A 16,589-nucleotide genomic window follows, 5' to 3' on the forward strand; every position below is an offset into this window, starting at 1 on the left:
TATGTGTTCTGCCACAGAAAGGTACAGCTTGTGTTATGCCAAGGACACAGTGAAGAGAAGGAACACAGCGTGCAGGCAGGGAGGGGGTGAACTGTCCCTCACAGAGATCTTCTCTTTCATGTATCCATTTCACGTGGCAGGAGCTGATGTAAGTGGAGGCTTCTGTGGCCCTGCCGGGGCTCCTGCCCTTGGTGGCATGTTCCTGCTTGCCTCTGTGCCAGTGCTGGCTGAGCTAATTTGGGGAAAAATAACCTTGCAAAAAGTGCTTTGTGTTCGGCCAAATCAGTCCCATGCAATGGCTATTTGCACGGTCAGAGTCAGTGCCCCGGTGCAAGGGAAGGGGCTGTGTCGCGGGGACTGGGGGAGGGTGGGTCCTACCTTGTCGAAATTTGAGGAGTTTAAATTGCCAGAGGACTGAGTGCATGGGGTTGAGGGAAAGGGGAAGCAGTTAGTCCACAAATCCCCCAGGATCTGTTAGCAGCGATCCACCTGGTTCCTGACCCGAGCCCAGCTTCCACTGCCTATGAGCCGACGTTGCTTCACCTGCCAAATGACATGTACCTGGCTTGAAGGTAAATCTCTTTGCTATCTATCTCCTGCTTGGGTTATTGGTAAAGGTCAGGGTCCCCGGAAAGCTCGGTGCTAGTGTCTGCCCAGGTAGGCTGCACCAGGTCCAGAGGCGCAGCTTGACCGGGATGCATCAGGAACTGTTTGTCCTAACAATGCAAGTGGGCAGATCTGGGACCAGGCTCTGCTGATTCTGCTCTGAGGAACAGGAGGGAAGGAAGCAATTTCTGTAAATTTAGTAAGAAAGTCCTTAAATCTAATTGCTGGAAGTGGTTAGGGAAGCTGACAGCCTATAATCAGCATCGTGACTTTTTTCCGGCTCATCAACAATGCCAGAGCTCCTCGGCTGCGCTCAGCACAGCTCTGGTGCAGCCTGGTGAAAAATGACAGAAAATCTCACCTGCTCGCAGATCGATCCCACCTGCAAGGAGCAGCACAGCGCAGACCAAATGCAAATGTGGAGCGTGTAAAGACCTCTGGCTGGAGAGCAGCCAGAAACGTCTGTTTAGATGGGGTGTCCAGATTAGAAAATTGATGATAAGACATTTTCAGAGGCTAATTATGCACAAACAACCGTAGCAAATGGGAAAGTCGGGGCTAAAGTTAGGTTTAAATTGCAGTCGCCTTTTGCGAGAGATGAGCTTTCCTAATGACAGTGCTGTGGCTTTGTGTTAATTGGGAATAAGAAGGGGTGACACAGCTCTGAATGACAGGAGGAGTGATAGCTGTTGCGGAAGGAAGTTTCTCAGAGAGAGCAATAGGCAGCAAGGTCCATTACTCCTGAGAAAATATTCTTGAAATGTAGTGTCTCCATGATATTTCAGAGAATTTAATCTGTATCAGAGGCTGGGAGCATGTGCTATTTCATTGATGTGATCAACGTGGGAAACGCTACCTGATACTGGGCGGCCACTTTTATAACGGGTCTTCTCTGTGTTAATGTTAACTCATGTACTAATAAACAATTTTCTTGTAAATTCTCAGAAATTTCATTTTTGCACCTAGAAAACAGTTACTCAGAGAATGACAGAATATTCTGTGTTCTTCATATGTCACCCAGACTTGAATGCCTTGGGAGGGGGGGACTATATTTCAGCCTCAATGACTGAATCACCAGGACACAGCTGCTTTGTGATCTGACATAATGTAGGGTGACATCACATGACTTAATGTGACATAATGCAGCATAGCATGACATCTAAACTTTTTATCATGCGGGGTTTTAATGCACTTAACAGAAATCCGGGCACATGTTGAACCTCATTTGCACAGCCAGGGTGTAGCTGGCAGTAGGACTGATCACCGTTTGGAAAGCACAGGGCTTGTTCACATCTCTGGGGAGCGAAGTCATACGCTGTGCTGGTACTGCTGAAAGTTTTCTTCCAGAAAACAACAGGTTTGAACTTCAGTGGATTGTGGACTCCTAATTCCTCTGGCTCACTTAAAAATCCTGGCCTTAATTCCTTCATTGGAAATCATCTGAAGTCCTTTCATTTAACAGTGCTGAGAAGCAGACCAGAAAGGGGCAGCTGTTCATCAGGTTAAGTCAAAAAAAGGCAGGAGCATCTCGGGCACCGGTGGGGTGCAGGGAAACAGGGTTTTTTTTCAGACCAGCCAGTGAGTCCTTGAATTTTCAAAAATGCACAGCACTGATCAGGGCAGGGACAGGCCCCTCCTCGACCAGCCATAATTCTGAATCCCTCTTTCATGAGCAGTCTGACCTGTCCCGGATGGGAGGTGTCTGACACCCTCCAACCCTCTGCTTCTGCTCTTTGGCAGATGATTGCACCCTGGTTTCCAGGGGAAACCCTGAACAGGCAGGAGTCCCTGAACCCCTGTGAGGGCTTCTCTGCTAAAGCTGTGGGATGGCATATTTGGCCATTGCTGCACATGAATCAGAGGTCTCCACCATTCCAGACACAGGATGCTCTGGGCCCATGCCTCAGTGATCCTCTAAATTCAGTCAACAATTACGCTGTCCTGTGGCTGTCAGTGATGAAATTCATGTGCTATTTCATTTCCCAACATTCAGATCAACTGGGATTATACCAATGCCCATGGTTTTCCCTTTTATTGCCCTGGAAAGTCACTTGCAGTAGTTTGAGTCATGTAATGCGATGGTTCGGAGTTTGGTTCAAGCCAAAGCAATGCAGTGGTCTAAGATCTATAGGGCCAGAGGTCCAACCCCTTTTCTCCTCTGCAGACTGCCTGGTACCTTGCTTGCTCGGTGGGGAGCAGGACACAGAGCAAAGGTCTAGCTCCTTCCTGTGCTGCAGGCTGGGCAGGTTGGGTGGGTGTGAGGGCATGTGGGGGGCACAGCCCACCCAGAGGGGATCAGCCTCCACCATCCGCTCTGGTGAAATCTCTAATAAGGGCTTTAACTTCATGCAGTTCAACTGAATGGCAGCTATTCGCAGCTCCAGGTAAACACTGGGAAGATCTCCAAGTACTCATGCATGGCTCAGACAGAGACTGCTGTGAAGAAAAAGTTTTAGTCCCTTAGGGGCAGGATCCCATTAAGATGGAATTTGAAGAGTTTCATTCTGATGCTTGTAACAAACACAGGCAAATGTGGTAATTCCCCTAAATGGGAATGAAAACCCTTGGGACTGGCTGAGCTAAAGAATGAGCTTGTATATAGACAGCAAGCCAGGTGAGGACTCATCCAGATCCTCCTAAGGCCGGAGGGGTCCTTGTCTAGGCTCTAATGAGAGCTGGACAGCACCTTGCTTAGCAAGCATCCTGCAATTTTGAACACAAAGCAACACCCTGTGTGGTGCTAGTTAACGAGCTGCGTGAAGTCTGTGGCCATGGTGCATGTGAATAGGCCGAGCCACAATGAAGTAGTTTAAAGCTTGTGCATGAGGGATCACGGCTGGGAGGAGGTGCTGTGATGGGAGAGACCTGGCTGGTCCCGGTGACCACAAGCTGCAGGGCACAGCATCGGGGTTACTGGGGGCACGGCAGGGCGGAAGAAAGAGGAAGCCCTTGGGAGCTGGATGGGAGTCTGGGCAGGTGTGGCAGAAACCTCCATCCCATGGATGGTTACACTGCAAAGTGGCCCCTGGCTGGCATCCCTGCAGTGGTCCAAGATGTCCTAGCAGCAGTTGGGATCAGTGGCTAAGATGGGGCAGTCAGGTAGGAGCTGGCATGGCACAGCTGGTGTGGTTCCTCTGGTTCCTCCCCAGCCCTGTGCAAATCCCATCACAGTTGCTGTCCTGTGAGATGTGTTTTGCTGGAACATGCAGCATGTGGAGCTGCCCTAGGGTGGTTCTCCGTGGAGGGAGGCATGTGTGCCAGTGCACCTTGTTATCAGCTCTGGTGAGAAATTTTCAGGCTGGCCTTTCTGCGGTGATGCCCCTGCAGTCTGATCCCAGGTGCAGGTCTCCAGTGAGGCAGGGAGCCCTGCTGTACCCAGCAGAGTCACTGCTCAGGTCCCACAAGGTGTGGGGCTCCCATCCGTGCCGCTGGCCCTTTGCAGCTGCGGAGCCTGCCCCGGGAATGCGGCTCTGCGAGGCGGCTGTGGGCTGCATCCCAGCTGGGAGGCGTTTGGCTGGTGGGTCAGTGGAGACGGGATGCAAAACCGCACTGGGGAACTTGGAGCCTGTGCTGTTATCAGGGCACAGCCAGAGACAGGAGGCTGGGAGGGTTTCCAGTGGGGGGCACATCCTGGGCCCCCTCCCCCTGCCCTTGCACATGCAGGGCCGTCTACCCAAGGCAGCGAAAGCAGAGAAGCAGACCCTGATGCCTCTGCAGCTATATAACCCAAACAAACAATAAGAAGGGGTATGCATGGAGGCCAAGCAGGAGAGAAGACCCCGGTTTGCAGGATGGAACTGATACTTTCTTCCTTAGTTTTTCTCCACCCAGTTGTCAGGGCTGAGATGCCTTTTTACAGTTGTTGTCACACGGGGCATTTCTCTCCAAGCTGCAGAGGAACCCGTGGACACCACCTGCTAGGGGCAGATCCATCCGTCCCCGGGCCGATTGGTTGTTTGATGTTTAAGCACGGTCTATGTGCTGTGCTCCAGGCACGTCTACTCTCTGTCTTGCAGTGCATGGCTGTGTATTGCCCTAAGGACTGGACACCACCTGTGTGCTTGGACAGATGTGGCCCAGGGCTGAATGACTCCCTGGATGACTCCGCTGTGACATTAAGCCAAAATGCAAAGGATCTGTCCTTGGGGAACAGCGGATGGGTTAAGCAATGGCCTGCTGTGACCATCTGACTTGGGGCCTGCCATGGACTGGCTTGGGCAAGAAAGCGTCAGAGGAGAGGTGGATTCCCAAGTGGTGTGGTGGTGCATCAGCTTGTTTCTTCAGTGAGACAGTGAGGATGCTTCTTTTGAAGAGCTCATAAAACCAGTGGTGGCATCAGACAACCTCCCCTCCTTGGTGCCACCAGATGACCAACACAGACAGGAAAGGCCAGGGTTTCCATGCAAGCTCTCCTACGCCAGTGTGCCATGCTCCAGATGGCAGCCACCCTCACCTTCAAGTGTCTTAGGAGACAGTCCCCAGGAAATCTTTCAAGAAGACCCACAAGACATGCACAGAACCTCACACCCAGGTTAGCACTTCCCCAAACCAATAAATTATCATTGTTCCCATTTTTTAGAGATAGAGAAACTGAGGCATGCAGAGGGCCTGGGGTTTGTCCTGTTACATGATCTCAATGCTGCTGAGCCCAGTGCCCAGCCTGGACCATGCTGCTTTGCAGAGCTTCTGGGCCCACATCCACCACCTTTGCCACACAGCGTGATGGGACGGAGGCTGTTGCATTCCCACCTACCCACACACACTGCATAGCCCAGTGGTGGGGATTCATCCCCCTGCCATCTCAGAGGGGCTGAATCCCTTGTGTGGTTTGGAAGGTGGTTTTAGACAAAAGACCTCTGGCTGCAGAGGGATCTCTTTGCTCTTCTGGGGCCGACCCTGTGCAGCTGCAGCTGATGCCGAGCAGGCGATGCAGATGCCTCTGCATGTTGGTATCGGTGTGCTAGCCTGAGCAAAAGCAGAGCAGGAGGAGAACGAGCCGGGAGTCAGTAGGATTTATCTTGTCTGTCTCCAAGCAGGGCAGAGTGCAGTAGGGAGCGGTCGCATTTCTACCATGCTGGGTGTATTCTCCTTCTTCCCTTACAGAAATGAAGACATATTTGTCACTACAGCCCTGGTGCTGTGATGTGCGGGCTTCAGAGGTGCTGCAGGGCCCAGAACCACAGAGGACTAAGCTCTGTAAGATGAATACCACTAGTCCTTTCTCTCTTTCAATGCTGTCTTAAGAGATGCGGCAGCTCTGGTGCTGCCTGCAGAATGAGGAGTTGCAGGGCTGCTGCAGGGTCCTCGCGGGACAGCCTGTGGAGGGGCCGCTGTGACATGGTCTTGCTGATGGGAGCATGTTGCCAAGCTGGGAGCACGTATGCTCCAAGCAGCACGGGCAGTCCCAAGCACGTTGTTTTGTGTTTGCAAGTTGGGTTATTCTACTGCTGTTCCCCTCGAGCCAGTTAGTGCTTGTGCATTGGATGTGATAAGACAGAAGGAGATTTCCAAGCCCTCTACAGTCAGGGCTGGCATAATCCATGGGAAAGGACTGCAGGAAGCATCTCCAGGTGATTTTAGTGATGCCCAGCGCCAGGATGGAGAGAGCATACAGAGGCTAGAGCCTGGCAAGGCTGTCCTGGGAAGCCGGGTAAGGCAGCTGCTGCTCCCTGCCTTCCAAGGTTGGGTTCAGCTCATTGCTCCTCACCATCGTAGAGCGGAGCTCCTGCACACTCATCCCATGGGCACGTCCCTGCCATGGCAGCTTGGCTTCCAGGGAAGGCAGGGAGCGGCTCCGTGCAAGGCAGGGGAGGCAGGACAGGGCGCATTTGCACAGATCACGCCTGGTTCTGGGAACGACCAGGTGCCTCCTGTCCAGTTGGACCTGTCCCTTTGGCAAGCACTGGGGGAGGATCTTCAGGGGAAAATGGGAGATCTTACAAAACGTGCCGTGGGCTCTTGTTCCTGGGTCACATAACCCCTAATTCAGCTGGAGGAAGCAGCTGCCTCCTGCACAGCAGAGATAATAGACATCCAGTGCTCAGAAGCGTGTTTGAAGTCCTAATTCAGGCCCAGCTCTGCAGGTCTGACTTCCTGGAAGAGAGCTGGGATTAGTGCAGAAACAAGGATGCTCCCTTCTCGCTGTGCCCTGCCATTGCTCCCCTCCAGGCCTGCAGCCATGCTGCTCCAAGGGGAGCACAAACCCATCATGGCAACTTATACCCTCCGCCCAAGCATGGGCAGCATCACACCACAGAGAACGGGAAGGGTGCAGGGAACTGCAGTGAAGGGACGTGCTTGGCACATTTCATGATGTGACTCAGTTTTACAGCGTAAGTCCGCGTGCTGTCCCTGCTGCACTGCGCCCGTACGCATCCCTGTGAAACTGTGGGCATTCGGTGAAGCACACAGGGTGTGACTCTGAGAGCAATCAGCTCCCATCTGCATATTTTTGCATAAGATCAGATCTCTTTTGCAGTCCATTTATAAGGAGCTCCGCTGCCTTGTGTCCCTGCAGGTCCCAGCTTCCCTGTGGATTACTGGCCCCAAAGGCTCAACTCTGCAACTCTGTTCCTCTGCTGATCTCAAGGAGCTGCTTGTTCTCTTAAACTGCTTGGGGCCATTTTTGGGACGTGCTGTTGTAAGCAGGGGGTGAGGTCGGTGGGGAACACCCGGCTCCTCCTCTCGGCTCTCTCTAGGTGCCCGTAAATGGGTGGTAGATCGTTAAGGTCACAAGCTGGTCTGGAACGTGCACAGTGGTTCTGCCATTGCCAGAGTGTGAGTTCACGTCTGAACTATGGAAACACAGAGGCAATTAGCAAAGTTTTTCAGCTGTAAATATACGGTGGAATCCAAGGGAACCTATAATTAAATGTTAAGAGTTGTAATTAATGCTGCCTATATGAGTATCTCAGCTTCTTATGGAATCCAGACATTCCCTGCCGCTCCCTGTTTCCATGGGGTGGGCAGAGAGGGCAGCGGCGGCTGCGGGCAGGCAGGCAGGCAGGCAGGCTGTGAATGGACAGTGCCAGTGCGCACACCCGCCGGGGTCCAGCAGACAGCTACTTGGACACGTGCGGCAAAGATGTAAACAATAAACAACCTGTTTGTATATTTGTTCTCATGACATTTCTGGATTTCATCTGCTCCTATTAAGCCACGGGTAGGTGGGGAATAGGTGTGCGTGTGCTGGGCTCTGCCTGGACGCAGGTGTCAAGAGCTGGTGTCAGCCACCTAGCTCTGAAGAGCAGATCTGGAGTATGTGCCAGGAGGTACAGCTGTGATGGGTAAAAGGCATCTAGAGGAGTCAAGTGACCTCCTCCTCTTGGGTGCTGTGTGAGGGGTCTGTCCCAGGGGGACACACTCTGAAGAGCCGCTGCAGGAAGGAGCCGTGCTTTGATACCACCCATATCAGCTTCTTGATGCATCTGTGTTGCTTTGTAGTTGACCTGTGAAGTGCAGGGAAGGAGGACAGCTCTGAACGGGTGCTAAGGACTGGATGAGACTTTAGCACAGTCACTTGGAAATCGACATTGACCCAGGCTGTAAAACTGTATTTACGAATGTGGGTAAATAGAACCATCTCCATCTGGGAAAACGAGGTCTGCAAGAGGAAGGTGACTGACTCATTCTCACCCAATGAGTCGAGGACAGCACCTCCTCCACCCTCTGCAGGACCCAGGCATCCTGGTTACCAGTTCTGCACTGCAGTCATGGGATGCACTTAGGTCTCATAAAGTGCAGGGGGCTGTAACAGAGGAACAGAGACAGACTGAAGACACAGAATCTGAGACAGAAGCCTGACCTTAAAGAGGAAAAAAAGCTCTAAGTTTTTCTAGGAGGTACCTGAAGTTACACCGAGTCCAACAGAGGTACCTCGTACAATTTATGCAGGTTGATTTTCGGAGGCATGTTAACCTCTGCATGAAACTCCGTGTTCCTTCTCCTCACTGTTGGTGCCCACCAGCAGTGTGCTCTGTGTGAGCCCAGCATGCCTGTACCTTTTTCCTCTCCTGTTAAAGTGAAAAGGGGCCATGGAGTGCAGATTTCAATCTCAAGGTAGCGAATGGGACTTTTTTGACATAGAGGCTCTTTGCACACAAGACTGTGACTCCTGGAGCAAGACAGGATCTGTCTCAAGCAACACATGGATTGCCCTCTGCTAAGTGACTCATCCTGTTGGACTGCGGTCCCTACCTGAGCACTCTCCCAATTCAAGTCATGCAGACGCCTTTCAGATGGTTTTCATTTGAACTCATAGATCTCCTCCTACCCATTTCCAAAACAAGAACACAAACTTGCTTCTTCAACAGTAACCAAAACCTCCTTGCCACACTGCCAAGAACTTCTTCAGCATCCAGGCTTGAAACGGTCTCTTTTCCTTGCCTGTTGTCTGTCTTCTTGGCTATGTTTCCCAGAAGCTGCTGTTTCAGGGCTGCTGTCTGTACAAAATTAGCTCTTGAGAACATGTGTTCCGATGCACTTTAAGCAGACCTGCTGGTGTCAGTACAGCTGCTCCTGGGTTGCAAAGTTGTGCCTATGTGCAAGTCTGCTACAGCAGGATTTTGGTTAATATGTCCCTTGGTGTACAACTGGGATTTTTGTCAAGTTCCTGCTGTTCTGATTAAATGAAGTTTCTCCTGGGATCATTCATCTGTTTGATCAGAGCAGGGATGTTAGCTACTCTATCTTAAGAAGATTTTCTCTCACTTAAGCAACTGAATGCTTTTCCAAAGATTCACAGGACCCTGGTTTACGAACAACCAGTTCAGCTGCTTCAACTCCTTGGTTATGAGGAGCAGCTTATCAGTGTTATCCTACCCTTTCCTCCCAGTGCCTTTCCGTCTCTGCTTTCCATTTTTCCTACCCTTCCTGCATCATTCATCCAGACCCCCTGCCCCACTGTTCAGTCTGCAGACAGGGCAGAAGCATTCAGTTCTTCAGCAAAGCCCAGCTGGTGGAGGGACTGCAGAGCTGAGCCATGCGGGGAGGAGCAGCGGCGGCTGTGATCACAGAGGTGTCACAAGCTGGGAGGAGAAGCGATGGCTTTTGGGTGCACAGGGACATGGGCCATTGAGAAAACATCCAGAACAGCCTGAAAGTACCTGCTGTTTCCTCGGTGCCTTGGTCTCTGGAGGTCACCCTGAGTGCGATTACCTTCTCCAAGTGCTATGTGAGGAGCTCTGGCAGAGCCACGAGTGACTCACAGCAGTGCGTTTGTTATAACCAGTGTAGTCCTGCCAGCGCCGAGGTGACCTTGCTGTGACATGATGTGCTGGCACCTCTGCAGATCCATCCCCTCATTCAAGGATGGGTCAGCACACCACTGCCTCGAGCTAAACGTGTGGGACGGGGGTAGTCAACAGCCATCCCGCATCCCACCGTACGCTTTGTGCAAAGTCCCATCCCAGCTCCTCCTGCCTTATCTGTGGCTGTCACCACTGGGTCCTCCCTGAACAAGTCCTGGCTGAAAACTCCAGACCATCACAGGACAGGATTTGGATCAAGTCCTCACCACCAACATGGTGGTTGCTTCTGAGTGACACCCCGGGAAGCTGCAGCCAAGCAGATGAATAGATAGAGAGCCAGCCAGCCAGCAATGCAGACAGACAGGGAACGGAACAAAGGGAGATCTTGTCTCAGGACTCTGCTGTGTTATAAAAAACTTTTACAGATTCATGTTCCTCCTGTGGCTAATGGGGTTTTTTATCATGAAAGAGTAAGAAGACAAATTAAAACACATCAACTTGGTCCCTTACTAAGCAAACAGAAAAAAAAGCCTGACCAGTTCTCAAGGGACAAATAGAATGAAGCATCTGATGTTTGTTCAGTGAGGAAACCCACATGGCATGTGGGGCAGATAAGCCATGGCTTTGTCAGCAGAGACTCAGAGAGAGACATGGCTACGGAGGCACAGTTGTGCCCTGTGCAGGACATCTCTGACTGAGGCCACGCATGCTGAACCCAAAGGCTGTCAGGGACATGGCCCGGAGCCGGCCCTGCCAGGATGGCTCTTCTTGAATGGCAGCACTACAAATGCCCTTGGGCTTGGTGTGCTGCTGCCCTGCCTTTGGTCACAGCGTTGGAGTAGATGAACTGAAATCTCCATCCTGGCAGTGAACCCAGGCTGCCTATGAATACTGCTACAGCCATTACGGGCTGAGCAGGGAGCTCCTGGACACTGGCTTTGCAGATGTGAGCCCTGTCCTGAGCTTGGAGTGTCCCCAGACAGGTGAAGATCAGAGCTCTTGAGGGACTTGCAGCTTGAAGCTTCTCTGCAAAGACTGACACATCTGCAGCTCTTGCCAACTGAAGGAGCATTGCCAATACCCTGCAAGCACAAGCAATGTGCGTTCCCTGGGATTCTGCCTGGCATTTATGGACCTGCCTCTGGGCTGGAGGCCCGTAGCATACCTCAGGAAGGAGCTGTCTGTGCTGGGGTTCATACCAAGGACTCCACCTCGGGAGCATGGAGACACTCTTCATCTCCCCTTCAGACGTCCAACCACCAGCAGGTATGATTTGCCAGGGACTGAGGACCTGGAGGTACCTACAAGAAGATGCACAGGTGTTTCTAAATCCTTCTTTGTTTACAGTGAGTTGAAGGTCACTGCTCCATGGCTCCATTTCTAACATTCACTGTAGTCCCTTTTCATGGGATGGGGTTGTCAAAGCCTCCTCCAAAAACACCCTTTTTGAGAATGAGGAGATGTTTGTAGCTTTTGTGATGCTGTGGCTGTCATTAAGGGCACTGCTCTTCCAGATCTTAGCCTGAGATTTAGGCAGACCTCGAAGGCTGGAGAGTAATGATAACCAGGAGTGCTTGGGGAAGGAGGAGTTTATCAGGAAGAGAGACCCAAGATCTTCACAGTAGTGCATGACAGGAGGACAAGAGACAGTGGACATAAATTGAAAAAGTAGAGTTTCAGAATGGATATGAGGAAAAACTTCTTCACCATGAGGACAGTCAAGTGATGGAATAGGTTGCCCAGAGGTTTTGCAGTCTCCACCCTTGGAAGTTTTCAAGACAAGACTGGATAAAGCTGTGAACAACCTGGTCTGATCTCATAGCTGACCCTGCTTTGAGCAGGTTGGACTAGAAACCTCCAGAGGTCCCTTCTGACCTGAATTACTCTGTAATTCTGTAAGCCTAAGAGCAGAATGGGACCAGGTCCTCAGGGATCTGTGCAAGAAGGATGTAGGGTCTGGGGATGGATCTCTAAACACAACTCTACAGAAGAGCTTCAGAATGAGACAAGATGCAACAGCCGGTATAGGAATCAAGGGGTGTGCATGTGCAGGGGCATGTGTGTGGGTGCTTAATGCCCTCCTTCTGTTGGTGGTGGTGGTGGCTAAGCAGGCCTGAAGGCTGAAAGCATGCATTGGTGCATGTTCCCTCTTGAACCTTTACATGTTTTTATCTTCAGTGCTTTGTCTGTGGGATAAGCCCAGATTGGATCCAGTGATACTGGTGGCTCTTCTTTGTGGCTCGTATGGGAGCACCTAAAGGCACCAAGAAGTCCATGTGAAATGGATGCTGCAACAATAAGCCATTAGCACTCTGGGAAAGGGCTGCAAGTCAAGATTGTGCAAATGATTAATTGCAGTGTTGGAAACACTCCCTTTTGTTGCACTCAGGAATTCCAGGTGCATTTGGTGATGCTATGGGTTTGCCTGCCGTCTGTTCCCAGGAAAACACCATATGATTTGTTAAATGGAAGTTTGCGCCAAAATGTTCAGAACCAGAATAACCAGGGTTTCCTTTTTTCCAGGCTGTGAAAAATGTGCCCTTTTAAGAATCAATAAATTTGTATGCAGATTTCTAGCACATGAATAATTCATGTCTATAAGAAAGGCAAAACACTATAGTGGTTTGATTATGCAGTTGTTTTAAATAAGCAAAATTAGTTGTTAATGAGACCCCTATGCATATTTAGGAAAGCTGAATAATTTATTAAGAGCCAAGAAGTGACGGCTGGAGAAGGGAGGAGAAAGCCAAGCAGCTCTTTTGAGATTGATTGTGTTACTGTGCTTGGGGGAGAAGAGGGCACAAATTAACCCCTTTTTGAATAAAACACAACTAATGCACATGCTTTCATGAAACAGCTCTGCAGAGAGACCAGGTGATGTCTGAGTGCACTGAGTGCAGAGGCAGACACTTTTACAGTGGGGCTATGAATTAAGGATAATCGTTAGGTGGCATCCCAAATGTTGGGCAGTTCAGGACCCTGCAGCCCAGGAACATCTATTTCTTTCCAGTCTGTAATGAATCACTAGTCTGACAAAGAAAAATACACTTTCCAAGGCCCCAAATCATAAATGTTGGACAGGAGAGGGACTTTTCCAGGCAGGGAGAGCAAAAAACAGAAAAAGGATTCTACCCACCTTTTTGTCAAAAATTTCCCTAGGATTTTCTCCTAACAAGGGCTAATTATTTCCAATGAAGCTCTTCCGTGTTAGTAGCATCTGTGCACACCCTGATCCCTTTGTCTCCCGTGCCCAGGCGTGCTGGGCGAGACGTGCCCCTACAGTGGGAGCTGCAGGCAAACTGCATCACGCTGCTCTTCGGTGTGCAGGCAGAGCATGACTATTGCTGCAGCTTTCCTGGAGCAGGTCTAATAGCTCTGGTTAGCTCCACTGCCACTTTCTCCTTTTCCCAAGCTGCCTGCGTCTTGGAAACCGTAGCAGGGATCACAGCTTAATTGAGCTAGCCCAGAGACAAGAGGGTGGGTCATGATTTTGGGAGAGTCACCTGAAGTAAAGGTTTTGCATATGCAAACACTTGCAGGTGTCCCCTGTGTGGATCGCTGGTCCTCTTATATGTGGGAACAACAGTGGTGCTCTCATCTAGTGGCATCTACAGATGTGCAGACATCTGTAGTGCATGGGCCTTGAGGGTGCCTCAGCATTGCTGTCATGTATGGGTGAAAGAGAGTCTGAAAAGCAGAAGGGAGTTAGCAGTCCTGTGCTGAGAGACATGACCCTAGGAGAAGCCCTTGGAAAGCAGATGTGAAGCTCTGCATACCTAGTCTGTGGCACTGTTTTATTTGATTTTTTTCTGTTCTGGGGTTTACTTTTATGTACAGAAGACATGGTAGAGGACCAGTACCATTTTATCCCAGCCTGGTGGTCATTTCTCTAGCCTTTGTTTTCTTAAGCGTGGCAATTTGAGCTATGAATCTTGGCCCCATCATACCTGACAATGCAGTGAAGTGGCACCAGCTTTGCAAGGGCTTCCGTCTCCTCCAGGCTTACTTGGGTGAAGGCCACGCAGGTGCAAGTCTTCCCATGGACTAGTCACCCCACCTGGCTCTGTCCTTCAAGATGGTGCTGTATGGAGCTCCCATTTTGCTTCATGGAGCATGCCAAACGGCTGCCAGTTCTGTGGGGTCTCCATTGTGGACCGTCACTGCAAGTTGAGTTTTGCTGTCCTCTGCCAAGCAGTGACAGTGCTCACACCTGCTCGGAGGACCTGTGACTCTTCAGCCGGAGTGTCTCCTTTTCTTGCAGTTTTCTGCTCAGCACAAGCCAAGAGCCACTGCTGCTTCTGCTGCTTGATCTATGATTTAGGTTTGTGGGCCAGTGCTAGCAGCTGGTTTTGGCTGTTCAAATGCTAGTGAACTGGATAATTGCAGAGACCTCCAAAGTTTGTACAGAGCAGAGCTGGTGCTGGAATCTGACATAGCCAGGTCATTTCACATGATACATGAGTCTTGGGCCTGATGTCTTGTCCTGTTTCCTCTGTGCTGGTTGGTTGCCAGCCAGGATGGATGGATCATATGATCCATCTTCATTACAGAAGAGAGCTTGAGTTTCTGGTGCCTGGACTATCACTGGATCTTACACCCAGCTGGGTCCTCTGCCTTTGCCACAGCCATGGGGCTTCTGGAGGGACGTGTCCTACCAGAGCCAGCTAGAGCACCTTGTTCAGAGTGTGCAGCAATGGGATCCCAGGCCTTTTGCTCATTGTGGACCTGTGCCTTTTCTCTTGCTATAAATGAGAGGGCACGGAAAAGCAGAGGGGCTTTGGAGGAAGATTTCTAAGGCAGCTCTGAGCAGTGTGTCTCCACTTCAGTGCTGCCTGGAGAAGCATCCTTGGCCCAAGAAAGAACTGCCAGCGCAAAACATTTCTCTAGTCGCAGGTGAGGTCAGAAATGTGGGTCCATGTGATGGTGCATGCCCTGGATCGGACAGACCAGCCCTTGTCTAATTTGGAAACTCAGAGGAAACTCAAGGTGCAGCATGCTTGGTGGAGGCCTGGGAAAGAGAAAGGCCGTGACCTTTCTTATCCAGTTTTAGGGCTGGAGAAGCTCACAAACCCTCCTCACACACTGGATTGTGTGCCTTTGCTGTTCTTTCAGCCCAGAGAGAGCAGAGCTTGGCCATCAACGATACCAGCTCCTACAGCCCCTCAGGCTGCCAGTCACACCTTCTCTCTGCCTCATCCTGCAGCGCAGTGAGTTTCTTACCCTGAAGAATTCCGGGATCTGAAACACTTTGAATGGCTGGAGGGAACATCTGTGTTTCACCTCTGTGGCTGTCAATGACCCTGGCCATCCTCTGGAAAGTCTGCCCTGAGCTCTCCCTACCAGGCTTGGCTCCTGCCCCAGGTGCTCACAGCCAAAGGGCACTCAAGCCAAAGCTTGCAGACTGGTGCTTTTGGTGCAGAAATATCCCAGTGGTGGAAACACAGGAGGATAATCTCTCCCAAACCACCACAAATATTCCCTCCTTGGGGTCCTGTTCACTGCAGCATGGCTGTGCCACCTCAGGTCCCCAAGTGGCACGTAGCCCAGTGTCTGCCTGGTTCATTGCACTGCTGCCTGGTACAGACACGAGACCCTACATGAGGAGGTGTCCTGGTGTCTGCCATGGTTCCTTGGGAACCCAGGTGTGTTGTGGCTTGGCACAGCTCTGCATGTTGTTCCAGGCAAAGTGCACCAGGGGAGAGAAATGGGCCCAGAAACTTGGGGAGAGGCCAGGTAAGTGACCTACCAAGAGGTAATGCTTACAGGAGCTGCAGGGAACACAGAGGCTGGAGGAGATGTGGCTTCTCCATACAGGCATGGGCTGTGTATGGCTGCCCCCCAGTTTCTGTGCTGGTGGCTCAGCTAGTAGGTGGTTTGATCTTGATCCGTGTGGTGGTCTAGTCACTCTCTGAGCATATTGCACCCCTGGATGATGTGCAGAAGGGGACAGTTTTTTACCCTGGGAATTTGTCCTCTTTCTTTGTGTGCAATGAAGGTGCTGGAAGAGATTCACAGCTCCCATGAACTGGTTTGTTCATCGAGAGACAGGAATAGAGGGATCAGCATGTCAAGAGACATGCTGAGCTCCCAGAAGGATCAATGAGGTGCTCAGGGCCAGGAGCCTGGTGGATTCGCCATGTGGGTGGAAGTCTTCCTGGGTGCTGGTTGTGATGGGCAGCTTGTGTGGCCACTCTGCTTTGGGAAGAGAGGTCTCAGGAATGCTTGCCATGTGTCAGCCAGAGAGGAGGCAAGGAAGCGAGCTGCAAGTGCCAGGTCATGGCTCAGGTCGTACAGCAGCTGCTCCTCAGTGGGTATGGCAGAGCCGTGGACCTTGCCCTGGGAGCGGGCGCGGGGAGCTCCCCGGGGCTGCTGGCTCCTGTGGGAGTTTGTTTTGTGACCTTCGATTGCATCGGGGAGCCTCTCTCCTGTGCAGGGTTCGTTGACCCAAGCATTGGTTGTCACCTGCACAGGAGCGGCTCTCCATGTGCCAACAGCTTTGCCAAATGCTGTTCCTCGGCTCTGAGCCAGCAACCACCCTGGACCAGAGCAGATGCCCCATCGTGAAGCTTAGGGTGGTCGCAGCAGAAGGGGGGCAGGTGCTGGACTTGCTCCTCTCCTGGAGGAGCACGTGCAGCTTCATCTTCCTGGTGGTCCTCATGGCCCCAGAGCTGTCTGGGGACTGCTCGGCTGGGGTGGTGCCTGGGTATGTTGCTGGGAGGTTACAGGTGCCCTCGG

At 51.4% G+C, this 16,589-nt stretch overlaps 1 pseudogene; it reads right to left on the reverse strand.

Moving 5' to 3' along the window:
• Positions 1-13,718: 13,718 nt before the first annotated feature.
• On the reverse strand, positions 13,719-15,478 carry LOC127024946 (60S ribosomal protein L7a-like; annotated as a pseudogene).
• Positions 15,479-16,589: the final 1,111 nt, after the last annotated feature.

Source organism: Gymnogyps californianus, chromosome 22, assembly GCF_018139145.2.
Source record: "Gymnogyps californianus isolate 813 chromosome 22, ASM1813914v2, whole genome shotgun sequence".
Classification (NCBI taxonomy): Eukaryota; Metazoa; Chordata; class Aves; order Accipitriformes; family Cathartidae; genus Gymnogyps; species Gymnogyps californianus.